Source organism: Papaver somniferum, chromosome 10 (assembly GCF_003573695.1).
Source record: "Papaver somniferum cultivar HN1 chromosome 10, ASM357369v1, whole genome shotgun sequence".
Classification (NCBI taxonomy): Eukaryota; Viridiplantae; Streptophyta; class Magnoliopsida; order Ranunculales; family Papaveraceae; genus Papaver; species Papaver somniferum.
In genome coordinates, this window is record NC_039367.1 from 115,394,817 (window position 1) to 115,414,921 (window position 20,105).

Sequence of the window (20,105 nt, forward strand, 5' to 3'; positions counted from 1 at the left end):
ACGCACAACCTGTATTATTTCAATTATATAAAATATAATGCGGAAAAGAAATAACACAACACCATATTTTGTTAACGAGGAAACCGCAAATGCAGAAAACCCCGGGACCTAGTCCAGATTGAATACACACCGTATTAAGCCGCTACAGACACTAGCCTACTGAAAACTAACTTCGGACTGGACTATAGTTGAACCCCAATCAGTCTCCCACTAATTCAAGATACAGTTGTACTCCTACGCCTCTGATCCTATCAGGATACTGCACACTTGATTCCCTTAGCTGATCTCACCCACAACCAAGAGTTGTTGCAACCCAAAATCGCAGACTTGATAATAAACAGATCTGTCTCACACAGAAAAGTCTATCAAAGAATAAATATGTCTCCCACAGATAAACCCTAGGTTTTGTTCCGTCTTTTGATATAAAATCAAGGTGAATGGGAACCAATTGATAATCCGGTCTTATATTCCCGAAGAACAGCCTAGATTAATCAATCACCTCTCTACAATCCTTCCTGACTACACAAGCGGATTGTCGAGGAATCACAAACAGTGAGACGAAGATGTTTGTGACTTATTTATCTTGCCTATCGGAGAAATCTCACGATCTCAAGCCAATAGATCGATTGTACTCGTACGATAGAAGATGCAAGATCAGATCACACAACTACTATAAAGTAGTATCGTTCTGGCTTCACAATCCCAATAAAGTCTTTAAGTCGTTAACCTGATTTTAGAGAAGAAAATCAAATGTTAATGGAGATCGACTCTAGCAGGCGCACTAGTAGAACACAGACGTGTGAGGATTAGTTTTGCACAATGCTAGATGTATCCTTTATATAGCATTCAAATCAGGGTTTTGCCTTAGTTACAAAGCAATCCTTATTCACCGTTAGATGAAAAACCTGATTTAGATTCAAGCTAATATTTCTCAACCGTTAGATCGAAAACTTAGCTTGTCACACACACTTGGGTAGACGTTTACTAGGTTTGTGAAAACCATGCCCAAACATGTACGTGTATGTTGGTTCAACCTAGTAACCCAAAAGGTTAACCATATGAGAATTTCATGTTAACCTTGTTCTTCTTCACCATAACTAGTTCAATTGACTCAAATGAACTAGTTAAAGAGTTGTTCAATTGCTATGAGATCTTATGTAACTACACAAGACACAATAGAAACAAAGATGATTCGATTCGATTGAATCGGCTCATGAACATTATAGCCACGGTTTGCATAAAGCATTCCTTAGTAATTTAATATTTCATGTTCAAAGCACATCTTTAGATCATAACCTCTTAAGTTCACAAACAAGTTCGCGGACTTAAGTTAATCGGTTGAGTTTTCCAAACTCAGCAGAAATTCTCGGAAAGAGAACTTCCGCCAGTTCGCGGACTGTGTTCGCGGACTGAGTTCGCGGACTTAGCAGACAAACGAGTTTTGGAAAATCCAGCAGAAATTCTCGGTCGAGAACTTCCGACAGTTCGCGGACTGAGACTGCGGAATGGGTTCGCGGACTTGGAAAGCCAATTCCACAATCCTCCCGATTTCTCTTGATCAACAAAGTTAGAAAACTTCGGTTCAAGGAATACATGGTTATGTAATCTAAACTATTATTTCAATCATTGAGACATTTTCAGATGACGCTATGTAGCCGTTATTCACAGACCGATTCACGTCAGAGCAATTCTCAAAGTGATTAAAACTTTTCATGACTTTCGTCACTAGGTGAAGATAAACTTGATCAAAGCAAAACGCTTTACCAACACACGATTTTGAGATAAAAGATAAGCAATGAATGCTCAGCTCGAAATATCAAATGCGTATGATCTAATCTATATAGCATACGACTTTTGTCTCATAAGAAGTAGGAGATAGAAGATATAGACTTTTGAGTGATAGATAAGTTCAAGTATCCACATACCTTTTTGTTGATGAAGTTCCACGGGTCCTTGTATAGATCTTCGTCGTTGTATGATGAATCGCCATGAAGTCCTTGAGCTCAACTACACTTTTTTATCCTAGTCCGAGACTTAGCTATGTAGGCTAGAAATCAAGACTTATAGTTTTGATCACTAACATTGACAAACATGCTTGAGATAGCAACGCATGCGAAGTTGACCGAGCTATGCTCTAACAATCTCCCCCTTTGTCAATTTTAGTGACAAAACTATTAATACATATGGAATACAAAAAAGATAAACTTTAGTGGCTCCTATTCCATAGTCTAATCATCAAAGTTCCTTGAAATCTTTGTCCTTCCAAGTACTCTAATGATCCCAAAGGTTTTAAGTTTAGCACCATCGTTGTTGAAGATCCGTAGCTATAACAATGAGAGAAATCGAGATTCTCGATCATTATTATACAGTGTCATAATATTATTATATAACATCAAAGTACAATTGTATCACGACTTTAACAATAATACTACGGTGATATGTATCACTCCCCCTTAGTCAATACTCCATCTCGATCATGGAAACCACTCCCCCTTACACAATGATCCGAAAACCATATGTATTTGTAGTGTGAACTACAATATTTCCCCCCCTTCTTGTCAATAAAATTGGCAAAGTTACAAGAATGGGATCATAATGAAATTTCCACAAGATACATTTCATGACCAAAAGAAAAATACATACCAACTTAATTTAGATGCAATCTAATAGCCGAAGCTAACAACATTCATCAAGGAGTTTTAAGATACAAGATAACCACTATAAAATTCCACAGCCGCACTCCCCGCAAGATATTACCATTAAGCACAAGTTCAAAAGAACTCTCCCCCATTTGATGTCATTCCCGAAAGAACAACAAGAGCGACCTTAATTTCGAAAGAAAAGAAGGATTTTTTATTGGACACCAAAAACCATAGGAATGATTTTCTATATCCAAATTAACCACAAGTAAACCCATGATTAATTCAATTGGAATATGCAACTAAATCAAACCACAAAAGTGATCAATTTAATTGAAAGTGCTCAACATAAGCAAACTCACGGGGCTACGACTAAGTCAATCACACGGAGATGACTAGCTTAACCGTTCAAATACTCAACATAAGGAAAACCTTACGGAATATATGACTACATTAACCAAAAGACATGATAGTGTAGCCTTTCATATACTCAACACAAGAACTTGTGAAATATATGAAAACTCAACTAGATTAATTACAAGAGAACCTATAATTAATCTAATTGGAATACAAATAACCAAACTAATAACCGAAGTAATCAATTTAATTATTTTGAGCTCAACATTAAAGAACTTATGGAACCCCGACTAAGTTCATCATAGATTATGACAACCTTAACCGTACATGTACTCAACATAAGAAATAAAACTTATGGAGTACTAACTAAATAACCAAACTAGTTGATTAATTTAGTTTCTAATGCTCGACATATAGCATCTTATGGAACAACCAACAAAGCCAAGGTAAATCGACTTAGTTGTAAGGTGCTCAACATAAGACACACAATGGAGCCTTCACGGTAAAACATAATAAAATGTATCAATGAAGATCAATACCGTGGATAACATACAAGGATCTATTATATTCTCCATCATAACGACATAATAGACTTTATCCTTGTTCAACAAAAGATTTCATCCTATTTTTCATCAAATACATGACTGCATAGGCATAATTTTTGTATATGTCAAAAGTCCATTCGTCCTTTCATCAATACGAATACCGATTCATGAACGACTTTACTTTTGACCGCAATATGGGACCTTCAACATCACGGACGTAAACAATACATATCCCATAAAAATATTGCAATATCACAAACCATTAAAATACTGCAATAAACATCATCCTCCAAATATTTTTAGAATTTAATACCAATAAACCTAAAAAATAACATAAGAAGATGAAAACAAAAATAGCTATGTGTAGTCACAATCATCGCTATTCAAAGCACTAGTTATTCTTCCAACTAATCCAAAAAGAAGACATCCTAGGCGACAATTCCTTTGAGAAATTCAGCATCATTCCCGAACTCCTTGTTATCAACAGCCATTGGAACATACGGTTCACGAAGATAGGAGTTTATATCAACGAACTGTCTTGGCTGATTATGTCGTACCAAGGCTCTCTGAATTTCTAAGGACTTTGACACAAAAGCCTTTATCTCACGAATCTCCTTTCTTACTTCCTTCAACTCATCAAGAACATCGGAAAACTTCTGAGAGTTAGAAGGCACAGCCCTGGGATTTCTTGTATTCCTTCTTTTTCTTTTCAGGGACTTAGAAACAGGAGATTTTTCTTTTTCCTTGATTAAAGATTTAACAATCATGTTGACATCCTTTCCATCTGACATGGTGCTTTGAGAACAGTTATAAACAACTGGATTTGTGTGATTGAATCACCTAACTGAACCAGCATTCTTATATAGGATGTCAAAAAGGAAAAAGAAATGTACGGTTCGGAACCTACAGACAGGTTCGTATACGCCCAACTCTAAAACCCTATAAAGAGTAGAATTGTCGATAATAACCCTTTATTTTATTTCATAGACGGAAAATAACAAATCTAAGAAAAGAAGGAAAAACTTTACTGAAGCCTGAATCAACACTTAATCTTGTCTCTTTTCGATCAGGCACATGAGACAAGATTTTCCCAACAACACAATCAAGTTTTGTTGCGATGAACAACGATTTGTCCATCTTTTTCCTCAAGGGAGGAATCTTCAGACTTCTGTCTATCAAAACGATTCGAACATACTTTCTTTTCAAATGGTCTTACTCTATCCCTGGAAACCAACTTCTTAGACGAAGATAAGATCCTACATACCTCGGCGGTCTTCTGAGCAAGTTTCAGCTTCCTTGCTAATCGATCTGCTCTTCGTTGAAGTTTGCTGGCGTGCCTTATTTGGTGCTTGTACTTGTAACACCTTGATAGTTCGTGTCCCTTCATCAAACAAAACGAGCACGTCAAACTTGGATAGTATTCAGGCATCTGAGATGCGCAAGCAGCTAGACATATAGTAGATCCTGAAACATTACTGACAGGGTTTCCAGTTAGAGAATCTTCCAGCTTGATTGGGTTTCCTTCTTCTCCGAACCTATTGAGGTTGATATATGTATTGCTACAAGTATCAAAATCGATGTTTTCACCAAGGAGCCCTACACTTGATTTCCCATCTTCATCGGAATCATAGGTTTCAGACATTTCATCAAGTGTTACAGCTAGACCTTTGTTCCCAGTGTATTTTCTACGATTTGGGCATTCGTTAGCAAAATGTCCAAAACCCTTACACTTAAAGCACTGAGGCATGTCCTCGTCATCAACCTCGTCAGCATCCCTGTTTTTAGGAGGTACGCGACCGTGAGGTTTGTCTGATGACCTAGGTTTGTCTCTTGAAAACCGTTTACTTCTCTTCAACAGAAGATCCGTAAACTGTCTTGTGATCAAGGAGACCGACTTGTCAAGGTCTTCATCTGAAAAATCATTCTCAGACTGATCATCCTCAGAGACATGAACACTTTTACCTTTGGCAAGTAATTTAGTGCTCTTCTGTGCTTTAAAGGAAACATCCTTACCGACTTTGGATGTATGCTCATGGTCAAATATCTTTAGCTTCCCAACCAAGGTGTTTCTGGAAAGATTATTGAGGTTATTCCACTCAACGATGACATGATTTTTAGACTCGTATCTAGATGAAAGCGATATGAGAGTTTTCATCACAATGTTCTTTTCAAGAATAGTCTTACCCAATACAAAAGATGCATTAACAATTTCATATACTTTGTGATTAAACTCATCAAATGTTTCTTCATCTACCATACGAAGGTTCTCCCAATCAGAATTAAGGTTTTGAAGCCTAGCTTCCTTTTCACTGGAGTTTCCTTCAAATACGGTTTCTAAGATATCCCAAGCATCTTTAGACCTAGTGCAATTAGACACATGGTGTTGAAGACTTGGGGAAATGGCATGTATGATAGCATTTAACCCTTCAGAATTTTTCTTTGTAGCAAGAATCTCGGCAGCATTATATTCACCAATATTCTTGGGAACAGTTCTGTCTCCAGCTGCAACAGCGGGCGCATCATAACCATTCACCACATATATCCATGATTGAAAATCACGCGATTGAAGAAAGCGCGCATAAAATTTTTCCACCATAAGTAATTGGAGCCGTCGAAGACTGGTGGTATTTTAATAGAGATGGTACTTATGTCCATAGAGTCAGATCGCTACAAACACAGACTTGTTAGGTCTTGAACGTGTTTGCCTGCTCTGATATCAATTGAAAAAGCGGGGTTCTAAAAACACCACCCAATATTTTGCTTAGCAATCGGTATGGACTAACTCTGAAATACTTTGCTAGAGAATCAACTAGACAGTCAGACTCAATCTAGATAAAAGTATCTCAAGGAGTTAAAATCTCTCTCTTGATTTGATTTTTACTCAAGCTAAAAACAATAACGACTCTTTATCAAATACAAGGAATACTTGGACGGTACCAAAGACCAATGTCCAAGGATCAATCAATATCAATCAACAACCAGAGGTTGGATTTCCAATTGATGAACACGAACGCACAACCTGTATTATTTCAATTATATAAATATAATGCGGAAAAGAAATAACACAGACGCCATAAATTTTGTTAACGAGGAAACTGCAAATACAGAAAAACCCCGGGACCTAGTCCAAATTGAATACACATTGTATTAAGCCGCTACAGACACTATCCTACTACAAACTAACTTCGGACTGGACGTTAGTTGAACCCCAATCAGTCTCCCACTAATTCAAGGTACACTTGTACTCCTACGCCTCTGATCCCAGCAGGATACTGTGCACTTGATTCCCTTAGCTGATCTCACCCACGACCAAGAGTTGCTGCAACCCAAAATCGCAGACTTGATAATAAACAGATCTGTCTCACACCGAAAAGTCTATCAAAGAATAAATCTGTCTCCCACAGATAAACCCTAGGTTTTGTTCCGTCTTTGAATATAAAATCAAGGTGAACAGGAACCAATTGATAATCCGGTCTTATATTTCCGAAGAACAACCTAGATTAATCAATCACCTCTCTACAATCCTTCCTGACTACACAAGAGGATTGTCGAGGAATCACAAACAGTGAGACGAAGATGTTTGTGACTTCTTTATCTTTCCTATCAGAGAACTCTCACGATCTCAAGCCAATCAATCGATTATACTCGTACGATAGAAGATGCATGATCAGATCACACAACTACGATAAAGTAGTATCGGTCTGGCTTCACAATCCTAATGAAGTCTTTAAGTCGTCAACCTAATTTTAGAGAAGAAAATCAAAGGTTAATTGAGATCGAACCTAGTGGGCGCACTAGTAGCACAGAGACGTGTGGCGATTAGTTTTGCACAATGCTAGATGTCTCCTTTATATAGCCTTCAAATCAGGGTTTTGCCTTAGTTACAAAGCAATCCTTATTCACCGTTAGATGAAAACCTGATTTAGATTAAAGCTAATATTTCTCAACCGTTAGATCGAAAACTTAGCTTGTCACACACACTTGGGTAGACGTTTACTGGGTTTGTGAAAACCATGCCCAAACGTGTAGGTGTATGTTGGTTCAACATATTAACCCAAAAGGTTAACCATTCAATTGACTCAAATGAACTAGTTAAAGAGTTGTTCAATTGCTATGAGATCTTATGTAACTACACAAAACACAATTGAAACAAAGATGATTCGATTCGATTGAATCGGCTCATGAAAATTATAGCCACGGTTTGCATAAAGCATTCCATAGTAATTTAATGTTTCATGTTCAGAGCACATCTTTAGATCATAACCTCTTAAGTTCACAAACAAGTTCGCGGACTTAAGTTAATCGGTTGAGTTTTCCAAACTCAGCAGAAATTCTCGGAAAGAGAGCTTCCGCCAGTTCACGGACTTAGCACACAAACGAGTTTTGGAAAATCCAGCAGAAATTCTCGGTCGAGAACTTCCAACAGTTCGCGGACTGAGTTTGTGGACTGGGTTCGCGAACTTGGCAAGCTGTTGTAGTTTTAAAAGTGGTAGTAAAAGTTCGTTGCTCGGACTTGTTAAGATTTAAAAATAAAAATATATACACAATATTTGTCACAATGGGCGAGAGGTACTGAGACTAATGATTCGGCCAATTTTCATAATATAGGGCTCAATGATTTATTCTCAACAATAATCGCTCAAAACATAAATTATATGGACTCTTATTTTGCCAAAGTAGATTTTCAAAACATTGATTGTAAGTCCTAAGCATGATGTATCAAAACACCTAAGCCAAGCATACATCATCAAATTAAATAACAACCAATTAATTCAAATCATATTTCAATTTTAAATTAATACAAAAGTCTTAAAAAGAATTAATGAAATTACCCCAAGTATGAAGTTTGGCCTCCTCCGTCGTCCCAGAGTTGGGTTTTAGCTCATCATAGTAAAAATGCTCTCAAAATAATTATTTATTGCTCAAAAAGTGGTTTACAAATGATGAAAAGGTGTAAAACAATTGAACAGAAAAATCGCAACAGAAATAACTGTTGCAAAGGCGATGTTCAGCTGTTACAAGAAGAACGATAAATGGTAACTGTTGTTGTACGACTAACTACGACCCACGAGTGTGCGTCTTAGACACTGTTGATAAACGACTGCTGCTGCGAGTCCGTTCTTCGTGTTCTTCATCTTCATCAATGGCGACAGCAGCAGCAGAGAGAAATCATGGTTCTCGATTCTGCAGCGTTCCTTCTCTCCTCCCAACTCTCGACACCCTTTCTCCTTGACCTCAGTGAGCTATTTATACCCAACAACATCGATATCTTCCATCATAACTCCATATAATCTTCTCTTCAATTCTTTGCAGACGCGAGAATAATATTTTTGATTTTTTTCCTGTTTAATCGAAATCGTGTTTACCAAATATTCTCTTGGATTCTGACGCTCTCTCAATCTTTCCTAGCTTAGATATATTCGAATCCCATGAGATAACGCACGTATATCCTCCAACAGAATCCAATATTTTCCAAAATATTCTCCCGTGAAAACAGCTCCCCTGTTTGGACTTTGATCTTCTCTCCTGGTCATTTCAGCCCAACTTGATCGCTAAAATCACTTGCATTCGGCCTGTTTAGCCTTAACAGGCTTAGTCCAATAATTTCCAGCGATCGAATCTTCCAAAAACACGTCCAAGAATCGAGTAGAAATTTCATGCAGGCGTGATTGATTTCTCCCGCCATTTTCAAATTCAAATCGTGAAAAGGTGTCCCCTTAGCAAACAGTGGTGTCCCCTTAAGAATTTGGGCTGAAATAGTAATTCTTGGGTTGAAATAGTAATTTTTCTGGTTTCCTCCGGGACATTTCTGGGACGTTTCCGGTACATTTCTGGGACGTTTCCGGTACATTTCTGGGGTGCCTTTAGTACTTTTCTCCGGGGTGTAAATCATCACTTTTTGAGCAACTCTTTCCATACAAGGGTATTTTCTCCAAAAACACCTAAACAAACATAAAAACACAATATTAGTACAAAAATAGAGTTCCAACAATACAGGCATTGAGGACAAATTAGACACAAAAATGTGTCTATCAAATACCCCCAAACTTATTATTTGCTAGTCCTCGAGCAAATTTATTCTTGAAAAGTGACCGAGTTAATCTCGGGTGGGTTTATCAGAGGTGTACCCACAAAAACCAATACTCCAGACCCTAACTATCTACGCAAAATCTTGGAAAGCACTAAAGAACCTCCTTGGTTGGCATACTTATTAATTATAGGAGGAAGTACCCTGATGCGAAATTCCAATTATTGTACACGAGTTTTCACTCAAGCATACTAAAATTCATATAAGTGACAGAGCTCTACTAAGATAGTTTCACGATGGACATCATACTCGGAGTCAGACTAATCACATGAAAAGATTAAGAAGATGGAAAAAGAAAAATGTAGATGGTTGAAAAGTGAACGATGTTTCCCATATCTGTCTGAAGGCCACTGCCAGAATGAACCTATCCTAATGGACTGAGATACCGGTCTGACTAATATCAACACAACTGGCATATACAAGGGAACCAGTGGTCAATAACTTAAATCTAGATCAACAAACTGGCAAATACAAGGGAACCAGCAGTTGACTACACATAACAATAAACATTTTTTTTTTAACGGCATGAATAGATATTTTTGATCCAAGCGCATGCTTCTAGTCAGCAGATTACACGATAGTTCCCACGGGTCCTGCATTCCACACTTGCTTAGGCGACGGAAACAGGGAGAACACACGCATATTGCTATCCAAGTGTTAATACTTATTCCGATTGGTCTAACTGGTCCAGTCTTTTTTTTTTTAGTAACTCAGTCACTCTATTCACCCTAGCAAAGGTAACAACTTGAATCGTGTGCCCCACCAAATCACTTGAAAAAAAGAAAACTAAAAATAGAAAGTGAAAAGGACTCGACGAGATATGGCGAAACTATCATGTTTTTCTAACACCTGAGCTCTGTGCTTTTATGAATAGACTCTATAGATTTTCCATCTAGTCAGATTGGTTCCTCACTCCTAAAACAAAAATGTTTCCATCCACTTAGATTGGTTAGTGCTATCCTTAATAGGCGTAAATTTCTAGGCTCTGGAGTTTATTTATTGCAACTAAAAAGTTTCTCCCATACCCCCAAACTTAAATCTAACATTGTCCTCAATGTTCTAAAGATGAAACTAAAAGCATGAACAAGGAGAAACTGTTACCACTTGAAGCAAAAGAGTTAAGGAAGGATATTACCGTGTGCAATATTGGGTTACCTCCCAAGAAGTGCTAAGTTTAAAGTCTTCAGCCAGACTTAGGAAAGGATTAGTCAACTCGAACCATATAACAGTCAAATAACTGTGGGTCTTAAAACAAAAAGAGCTGACAAAGGAAACTACAGTAAACCAAGAAATGAACAAGAATACATGCCCTTACCTAGTTTCCTGATTAAGATATTTATATCTAATTGTGGTTCAGGTTCAGGTTCTATGAAAGGGTCTAAATAAATATTTTCTGGATGTTTCCTCATAGGTTGGATCCAAATTATTAGGTCCTAGAGTCTGGAAAAACTCAAATAAGAACTTAGAATCACAAAATAATAACCTAAATAACTGAGGATCCTCTAAGTCAATCAGATAGACTTACAAATTGACCACAGTGAGAGTAGTGGTCATTCTTAAGCAAATGTGTCGATTCTAATTTCCTAAGCATTTAGGTTAGTCTCACAACTTAATATTCGACACATTTGGAAATAAACGTTCCCACAGTTGGAAGAAAACTATTTGGTGGGAAAACAAAGTCAATCTGGGGATCATAGCCTGGGCAAACCACATCAACCAGAGGATGGGTTTCTAACGACTGAACTCCTTCATGGACATCATTAGGCTCGGGAAAACGAGTATGAAGGTAATCTTGTAAAATGGTTGAGGCACATATGTCAAGTCCCAAGTGAGGGACCTTTCTAAGAGTTAAAGGTAAGGCACTAGGAAGGTGATAATCACCCCCAAACTTAGAGTTTTCAGTGTCTCTAGCTAGACTAGTCACAATCTCCCTAATTTCTGGATCATTAGATTCTTGAAAATGGTCAATTGATTCTTCTAAGTTATTAGAAGGTGGTGCATCTTTACTCATATTTAAAATCTCTACGAGTTCATGTTCTTCGTCTAAGACTAATGTTTCTAAATCGCTAGACTCTAAAACAATATTCTCAGAATAAACTCGTTCCTCTAGACCATTATCGGCTTCGTAATCCTCGTCTAAAACTGTGGTATCTCTAGTCAAATCCTCGTCCTTTTGAATAGGTGAATAATTATTAAAACTATTTGGATTTGAACTAGAAATAACATTATCATTATAAGGCTCAATTGGAGAAACAAATTCCTGATTACTCTGCCTACATATTTCAGATTCTTCATCATCACTATCCTCATCATCATGATACAATTTTTGAAATTCAAGAATTCTCAATCTTTGTTCCAAACTACATGGTCTATGTTTATAATATTTCTCATAGATCGTTAGAGGTGATTCCTCAATAAAAGTTGGAGTATCCATATATCGTTGCCCACGCATATATTCACCAAGAGTCATTTCCGAAGACGTCTCTTGATAACGAGAATTTCTAGACATATATTCTCGCAACGTCATCGCAGGTGGCGTCTCCTCAAAAGGATTCATCACCGAAGAAATATAAACTACAGAGGGATTCTATACAATCACAAACAAGGCCGACTCGACTCCACCAAAGCAAACCTAAACATTTCTAGCAAACAAAAAGCATGATGGCTCCACTTAGATTGTTTCTAGACCAGCTTCTACCTTTCGAAAGGGAATTCGTTGCAATTTGAGCAAACCCCTCTGGAATCTATCTGAGTCAAAGTAATTTGAATTGAGGCTAGGGAAGCTCAGTGGAGCTTTGATACCCAAGGCCTCACCGCTATCACAAGGCGGCGCAGTCACGCATTCAACTCACAGAACCATCATGAACTTTGGAGTGTGCTTAAAGATCAACCAATATTTTTCGAACGAGTTTCCTATTAAGCTCGTTACCCTATCGGTCTCGTTCTATTCCAAATTTTAAGCTTGGGTTCGCGTTCGGTTTCGTTTTCCTAAGGCGGGAAAGAAGAGAACGGTGATGAAATCCGAACCCTTATCTTGTTTAGGCCAGGCCTTGCCCTTTATTAGGAAAATAAAGACAGTCCGGTTCGTCCTCAAACAATTATCACCTTAAGGCAGACTGTAACCCGCTTGCAGGAGATTCGCGGGTGTTTCGATTGGACTTACCTCCCGTACCAGACGGGCGATGAACCGTTGTCGTCGACTCGGGCCACGACTCCTATGCCGTGTGCGAACCCGAGGGGCCGAGACGATATAGTAATCGTCGTCCTTCCCTGCACACAGTTTATATAATTTTTTATTTTTATTTTTAATAATAATTCCCTTCCGTAGGGTTAAAAAAAATAAAGTCCAACTGTTTAAAGTCCAAAGTCCAAAATAAAAAAAAATAAAAAATTACAGTTTTCCTCACACACTCTAAAAAAAAAATTACAAATTAAAAATTAAATCCTAAAATTGTCCTTTTTTTCTTCTCTTTTCGCTTTTCGCTTTAAGATTTTTCCTCTCCAAGTCCTTAGTTTTCACTTTGAACCTGCAAAATAAAGACAAAAAGAAACGTAAAAAGGAACAAACAATTCTAAAAAAAATAATAAACCTAAAAAAAATAAATCAATCTATATACAAGTCCGCGTTGGCGGCGCCATTTTTTGTAGTTTTAAAAGTGGTAGTAAAAGTTCGTTGCTCGGACTTGTAAAGATTTAAAAATAAAAATATATACATAATATTTATCACAATGGGCGAGAGGTACTGGGACTAATGATTCGGCCAATTTTCATAACATAGGGCTCAATGATTTATTCTCAACAATAATCGCTCAAAACATAAATTATATGGACTCTTATTTTGCCAAAGTAGATTTTCAAAACATTGATTGTAAGTCCTAAGCATGATGTATCAAAACACCTAAGCCAAGCATACATCATCAAATTAAATAACAACCAATTAATTCAAATCATATTTCAATTTTAAATTAATGCAAAAGTCTTAAAAAGAATTAATGAAATTACCCTAAGTATGAAGTTTGGCCTCCTCCGTCGTCCCAGTGTTGGGTTTTAGCTCATCATAGTAAAAATGCTCTCAAAATAATTATTTATTGCTCAAAAAGTGGTTTACAAATGATGAAAAGGTGTAAAACAATAGAACAGGAAAATCGCAACAGAAATAACTGTTGCAAAGGCGTTGTTCAGCTGTTACAAGAAGAACGATAAATGATAACTGTTGTTGTACGACTAACTACGACCCACGAGTGTGCGTCTTAGACACTGTTGATAAATGACTGCTGCTGCGAGTCCGTTCTTCGTGTTCTTCATCTTCATCAATGGCGGCAGCAGCAGTAGAGAGAAATCATGGTTCTCGATTCTGCAGCGTTCCTTCTCTCCTCCCAACTCTCGACACCCTTTCTCCTTGACCTCAGTGAGCTATTTATACCCAACAACATCGATATCTTCCATCATAACTCCATATAATCTTCTCTTCAATTCTTTGCAGACGCGAGAATAATATTTTTGATTTTTTTCCTGTTTAATCGAAATCGTGTTTACCAAATATTCTCTTGGCTTCTGACGCTCTCTCAATCTTTCCTAGCTTAGATATATTCGAATCCCATGAGATAACGCACGTATATCCTCCAACAGAATCCAATATTTTCCAAAATATTCTCCCGTGAAAACAGCTCCCCTGTTTGGACTTTGATCTTCTCTCCCGGTCATTTCAGCCCAACTTGATCGCTAAAATCACTTGCATTCGGCCTGTTTAGCCTTAACAGGCTTAGCCCAATAATTTCCAGCGATCGAATCTTCCAAAAACACGTCCAAGAATCGAGTAGAAATTTCATGCAGGCGTGATTGATTTCTCCCGCCATTTTCAAATTCAAATCGTGAAAAGGTGTCCCCTCAGCAAACAGTGGTGTCCCCTTAGGAATTTGGGCTGAAATAGTAATTTTTCTGGTTTCCTCCGGGACATTTCTGGGACGTTTCTGGTACATTTCTGGGACGTTTCCGGTACATTTCTGGGGTGCCTTTAATACTTTTCTCCGGGGTGTAAATCATCACTTTTTGAGCAACTCTTTCCATACAAGGGTATTTTCTCCAAAAACACCTAAACAAACATAAAAACACAATATTAGTACAAAAATAGAGTTCCAACAATACAGGCATTGAGGACAAATTAGACACAAAAATGTGTCTATCACAAGCCAATTCCACAATCCTCCCGATTTCTCTTGATCAATAAAGTTCGAAAACTTCGGTTCAAGGAATACATGGTTATGTAATCTAAACTCTTATTTCAATCATTGAGACATTCTCAGAGGACGCTATGTAGCCGTTATTCACAGACCGATTCACGTCAGAGCAATTCTCAAAGTGATTGGAACTTTTCATGACTTTCGTCACTAGGTGAAGATAAACTTGATCAAAGAGAAACGCTTTACCAACACACGATTTCGAGATAAAAGATAAGCAATGAATGCTCATCTCGAAATATCAAATGTGTATGATCTAGTCTATATAGCATACGACTTTTGTCTCATAAGAAGTAGGAGATAGAAGAGATAGACTTTTGAGTGATAGATAAGTTCAAGTCTCCACATACCTTTTTGTTGATGAAGTTCCACGGTTCCTTGTATAGATCTTCGTCGTTGTATGATGAATCGCCATGAAGTCCTTGAGCTCAACTACACTTTTCTATCCTAGTCCGAGACTTAGCTATGTAGGCTAGAAATCAAGATTTATAGTTTTGATCACCAACATTGACAAACATGCTTGAGATAGCAACGCATGCGAGGTTGACCGAGCTATGCTCTAACAGTCTCACCAACAGGCAATACAACCTTCAACCTTCTGTAAGCAGTTTCGCTGAAGCAGCAAGAGGAAAACCACCGAGATACAACATCTTGCGCGTCCAAAATCGCCAACTCCAACTCCAGTACCACATGCACAACTTCCACAATGATGAAACAACGTCTAAGATACTCCATATCTGTATCGAATGCAGAAGCATCAATGAGAGACGCTTTCATAATTTCGTATCACGTAGAAGAAGTAGTTGCGTTACCAAAGGAGATTGCACCTGGGACTTGAGAGGTACATACAGATTCTCCTGTTTCATCATATTTGCAGAACTTATTAGTTAAGTCATTCGCATGAAGGAACTTCCCTACTCCTCAAAGATACGATCCAAAGATGATAATGGCAAAGGAGTGTGACTGGGGACTGCTTAGCACTGCCCATCTCAAAGATGGTGAATTTAAAGAGATGCAAGCACGCTATCATTATGATTCCAAGATTCCCAAAGACGACGATATACTCAAGAGAGCAGGTGTATTGTGAAATACCAGTGATGTTCCTGGAGTCTATGAAACGCAATGCAGACGTAAAGACGGCCTCATGAACCCAGCGTGACAACGTCTATCAAGTCGAAGACTCGGTAGATACTCGTGGGCAGGGGACTGTCTTCCTATTTTTCATTCCATGAGGCAACATCAAGGAAGCTATCGGTTCCATCATTAGCTTTTCCCTCTAATAACGAAACAAGCTCTACCACTATATGAAAACTGCCAATGTCCGCGCTTCACCATAACAACAACCATTACGAACAGAGTCAAGGACTTCTTCAACACAAGAGAGATGGTTAATCAGGAAGCATGTAATTCGCAAGGGGAACTCAAACTGAAGAAGAAGACGATTAAACGCTCCCTCCAGAAGACGCTTCAACACTCTCTCCAGAAGAAGGTCTCTCGCCATAAGAAGTTGCTTCAATGCTCTCTCGGGACCCGCTTCGACGTTCGCTCCAGAAGCTTCTTCAACTCTTCATAAGAAGAAGCCTCTTCAACTCTCTCCAAAAGAAGGCGCTTCAACTCTCTCCAGAAGAAGAAGCCGCTTCAACGCTCCCTCCAGCAGAACACGCTTCAACACTCTCTCCGGAAGAAGGTCTCTCGCCATAAAAAGCTGCTTCAACGCTCTTTCCGGGACCCGCTTCGACGTTCGCCCCAGAAGCTTCTTCAACTCTTCATAAGAAGAAGCCTCTTCAATGCTCGCCAGAAGAATCCTCTTCAATGCTCTCGCCAGAGGAAGACGCTTCAACGCTTGACGCCTCTTGTACGTGACGTGTTCCAAGGACAGGACGACCCATCTCTCCTGATAACATCTAACTTTGTCTCATAAGTTTTATCTTTATTTGTCACCATCTAATGCCTACCCCACAATAGTGAAACTATTACGTGCTAGGCAGGGGGCTTAATGTTGATGGTGGATTTTAGTTCAAGGCTAAAATTGTAAAACCAAATTTAATGTGATGACATCCTGCAAAGGGTAACGTCATTTAATGTGCTGACATCCTGCAAAGGGTAAAGCCGTTTGATAAGCGATGAGTGTAGAAAACCTCTACGCTTTATTTATTCGAAGCAATTCAATAAATACACAAAATTCACCCAGAATGGTGCATGTAACAACAATCCCAAATATTCTGTGAATTTTAGCATTATTAATTAATGCATGATTTGCCTAGTATTTCCTGTGTTGTTCTCAGCAGAACTCTCATTATTGGCATCGCATGACGACTGAGTGTTTACTCACAGCAGAGTAACATGAATCTCCAAGTGTCAATATCGAGATGTGCACGAAATACCCGTACAGGCTACACCATTCTCTAACAAAGAGAATCTCGTATTAGCTCTTTTGATTAGCCAGATCGAGCATATTTAATTTCCTTAAGGGAAATCTAGACTGTCCATGTCAGTCTCAGAAACGATCACGACCATGCAAGTTGGCCGCATGATTTAACCATCCTATCCAAACCCTAGCAGGAGTAGGCGATCGCTGTGATGACCACAGGAGGGCCTACTTATACGCCAGCCGGTCGAACACCACGCCACACTTCCCAGCGCGCCAAAACGCCAGCCCTAAAATACGGTGGCCGCGCTGCTTTGTAAGAAGCTCGAACGAGCAAGACTGTTCAAGGCAGTCTTAAAACCATCACAATCGTCCAACTTCGCCAGCCTGGTTGGAAGGATTAGATCATCCCGTGAATGATCAGGGAAGCGCTAATGCACACGTTGGCGGGCCCACTTCTCCCTTACCCGATCGGTTTTCTCACGGAAATGCCATGAAGCAATGAAACGATTGCTCAAACCATGGAATGCGTGATGCTTCTAAGGGTCGCGGAAATTCCACTAATGTCTTAAATCGATCGCAACCATCCAACTTAACCAGCCTATTTGGATGGCTTGGATCACATTTAGGACTATCAGAAAGGTGCACGTACGTTCACCGTCAGCCCAACATGGGACCCACGTGATCGATCTCCCTGAAGGAGGATCACGATTTTCCAAACCGTTTGGCCAAAGTCACGTGTGCGTGACTTTCAAAACCCTAATTAGGGTTTGCGGCAATGCACATCTGACGTAGTTCAATCACGACCATCCATCTTCGCCGGCCTAAACAGACGGTGTAGATATAGACTCAAGAGGTCCCAAGGATATCAACATGATCATTGTGGGCCCACCTTGACTTGTAACCGGTCGACCCTATGCATAGTGGGGCCCGGTGTCTCGAAACGCACGCCCCAAAGGTGCTAGGTCACGCTGCCTCAAACCATAACTTGTTCTTTGTGGCAACATATTTGTGTCGCAAATCGATCATGACCACTCATCTTTGCCGGTCAAATTGAGTGGCCTAGATCGAACCTTTATGGAGCCGAGAGGTGTAGACATGCACGTCATCTGGCCGTTTCCACGCATGCCCAGTCGGTCCCACCAAAATAAAAAATCATGCTTGAATACGATCAAGCCAAAGAGGGGATGTTGTGCACCTCTAAAAAACGCTAAAATCCATCAACGACAGCAAATATGCGCCATAAATCATCTCGTCCGTCCAACTTTGCCAGCTTGGTCGGATGACTTGGATTAAGAGTTAGGAGATCAATGAAGCGTCTCAATGATCACCGTACGCCACTCTGTCAAAGGGAGTGATCGACCAAAGGGTGGCCTGCCATGCGGCCTCCAAACGATCACTCGAAGATGGTTGGACGTGATGCCATTTTAAGACACTTAATCCGCGACTTATTCAATCAAGATTTAAAACAGCGATGCTTTATGCATATCGATTGTTTTGAGCTGCTTGCTTTAAAACTATGCATTACATGCATCGAGCATGCACGATATTTCACGAATATCAAATCCTTAAATAACTTAGTTATTTAACCTAATAGCACCGCATGCTATTTCTTACAGCGGGTCCCACGACTCGACCCACTCATTCGAGACATCAAACATGTCACAAACTGGGGGATACTTACTGGGGTATTGGTCTGGTGGTTTATAGCGTGCAGCGTGCAACGCGCCATTACAAGAACGTGTCAGGAAAAGGTGGGCGATTAACAGTGATGAGGGAAGTGGGCAAAAGTGTGATCGTGTGATAATCACCACTCCTACACGACCCCACTACTCCATCACTTCACCTCCTCCACTTCATGCGAGATGAGGGTTGCGCTCAATGACTTGTATAAATAGGTCCTTCACCTATTTCCAAACAACACACAGACAGAGAAACCAAGTGTTGTCATCAGTATTCAGAAAACACCCAGAACTGATAGCTTTCATTGTGCAAGCCAGTTCATCATTCTGATACAAGTCATAAACAGCCAACACCTTCTTCGCTTCCCTCCCTAAGATCAACCCCATCTCCTTCACTTTGTGACCGAAGCAAGTCTGGAACAGCCATTTCTTGGTTTAGGCCAGAATTGTATAGATTGATCTCTCGAATCAAAAAGCACTCCCGTGCAGTGTATTTGTTTAGGGTTTAGATTCATTTCTCATCCACACACACCCAAATTTACCAAAACTAGCAGAAACAGTTTTCACCCATAAACAGGGTCGTAGCAACTCTTAGTTGTGGGTGAGATCAGCTAAGGGAATCAAGTGCGTAGTATCCTACTGGGATTAGAGACGTAGGAGCATAATTGTACCTTGGATCAGTGTGAGATTGATATAGTGTGTGTTCAATCTAGACTAGGTCCCCGGGTTTTTCTGCATTTGTGGTTTCCTCGTTAACAAAATTCTGATGTCTGTGTTATTTCTATTCCGCATTATATTTTGTTATATAATTGAAATATCATAGGTTGTGCGTTAGAATCAATCAATTGGAAATCCGACCTTTGGTTGTTGATTAAAATTGATTGATACTTGAACATTGGTCTTTGGCACCATTCAAGTGATTTCTCTTGTATTCAATTAGACTCGCAGATTACTATTTGCTTGAGTAAGAATTGAATCGACAAAGAGAGATATAACTCTTTGATATACTTTATTAAGATTGAGTCTAGTTGATTCTCTTGAAAGTATATTGGAGTTTGACCATAAAGATTGCGAAGTGAAATATTGGGTGTGGTTGTTGTACCCCCATTTTTTCATAGAGGAAGAAGAAGCTCTCGACGCGGCTGGCTCAGGGTGACCTGATAAGAGACGAAAGAAAGAGAGAAAGGAA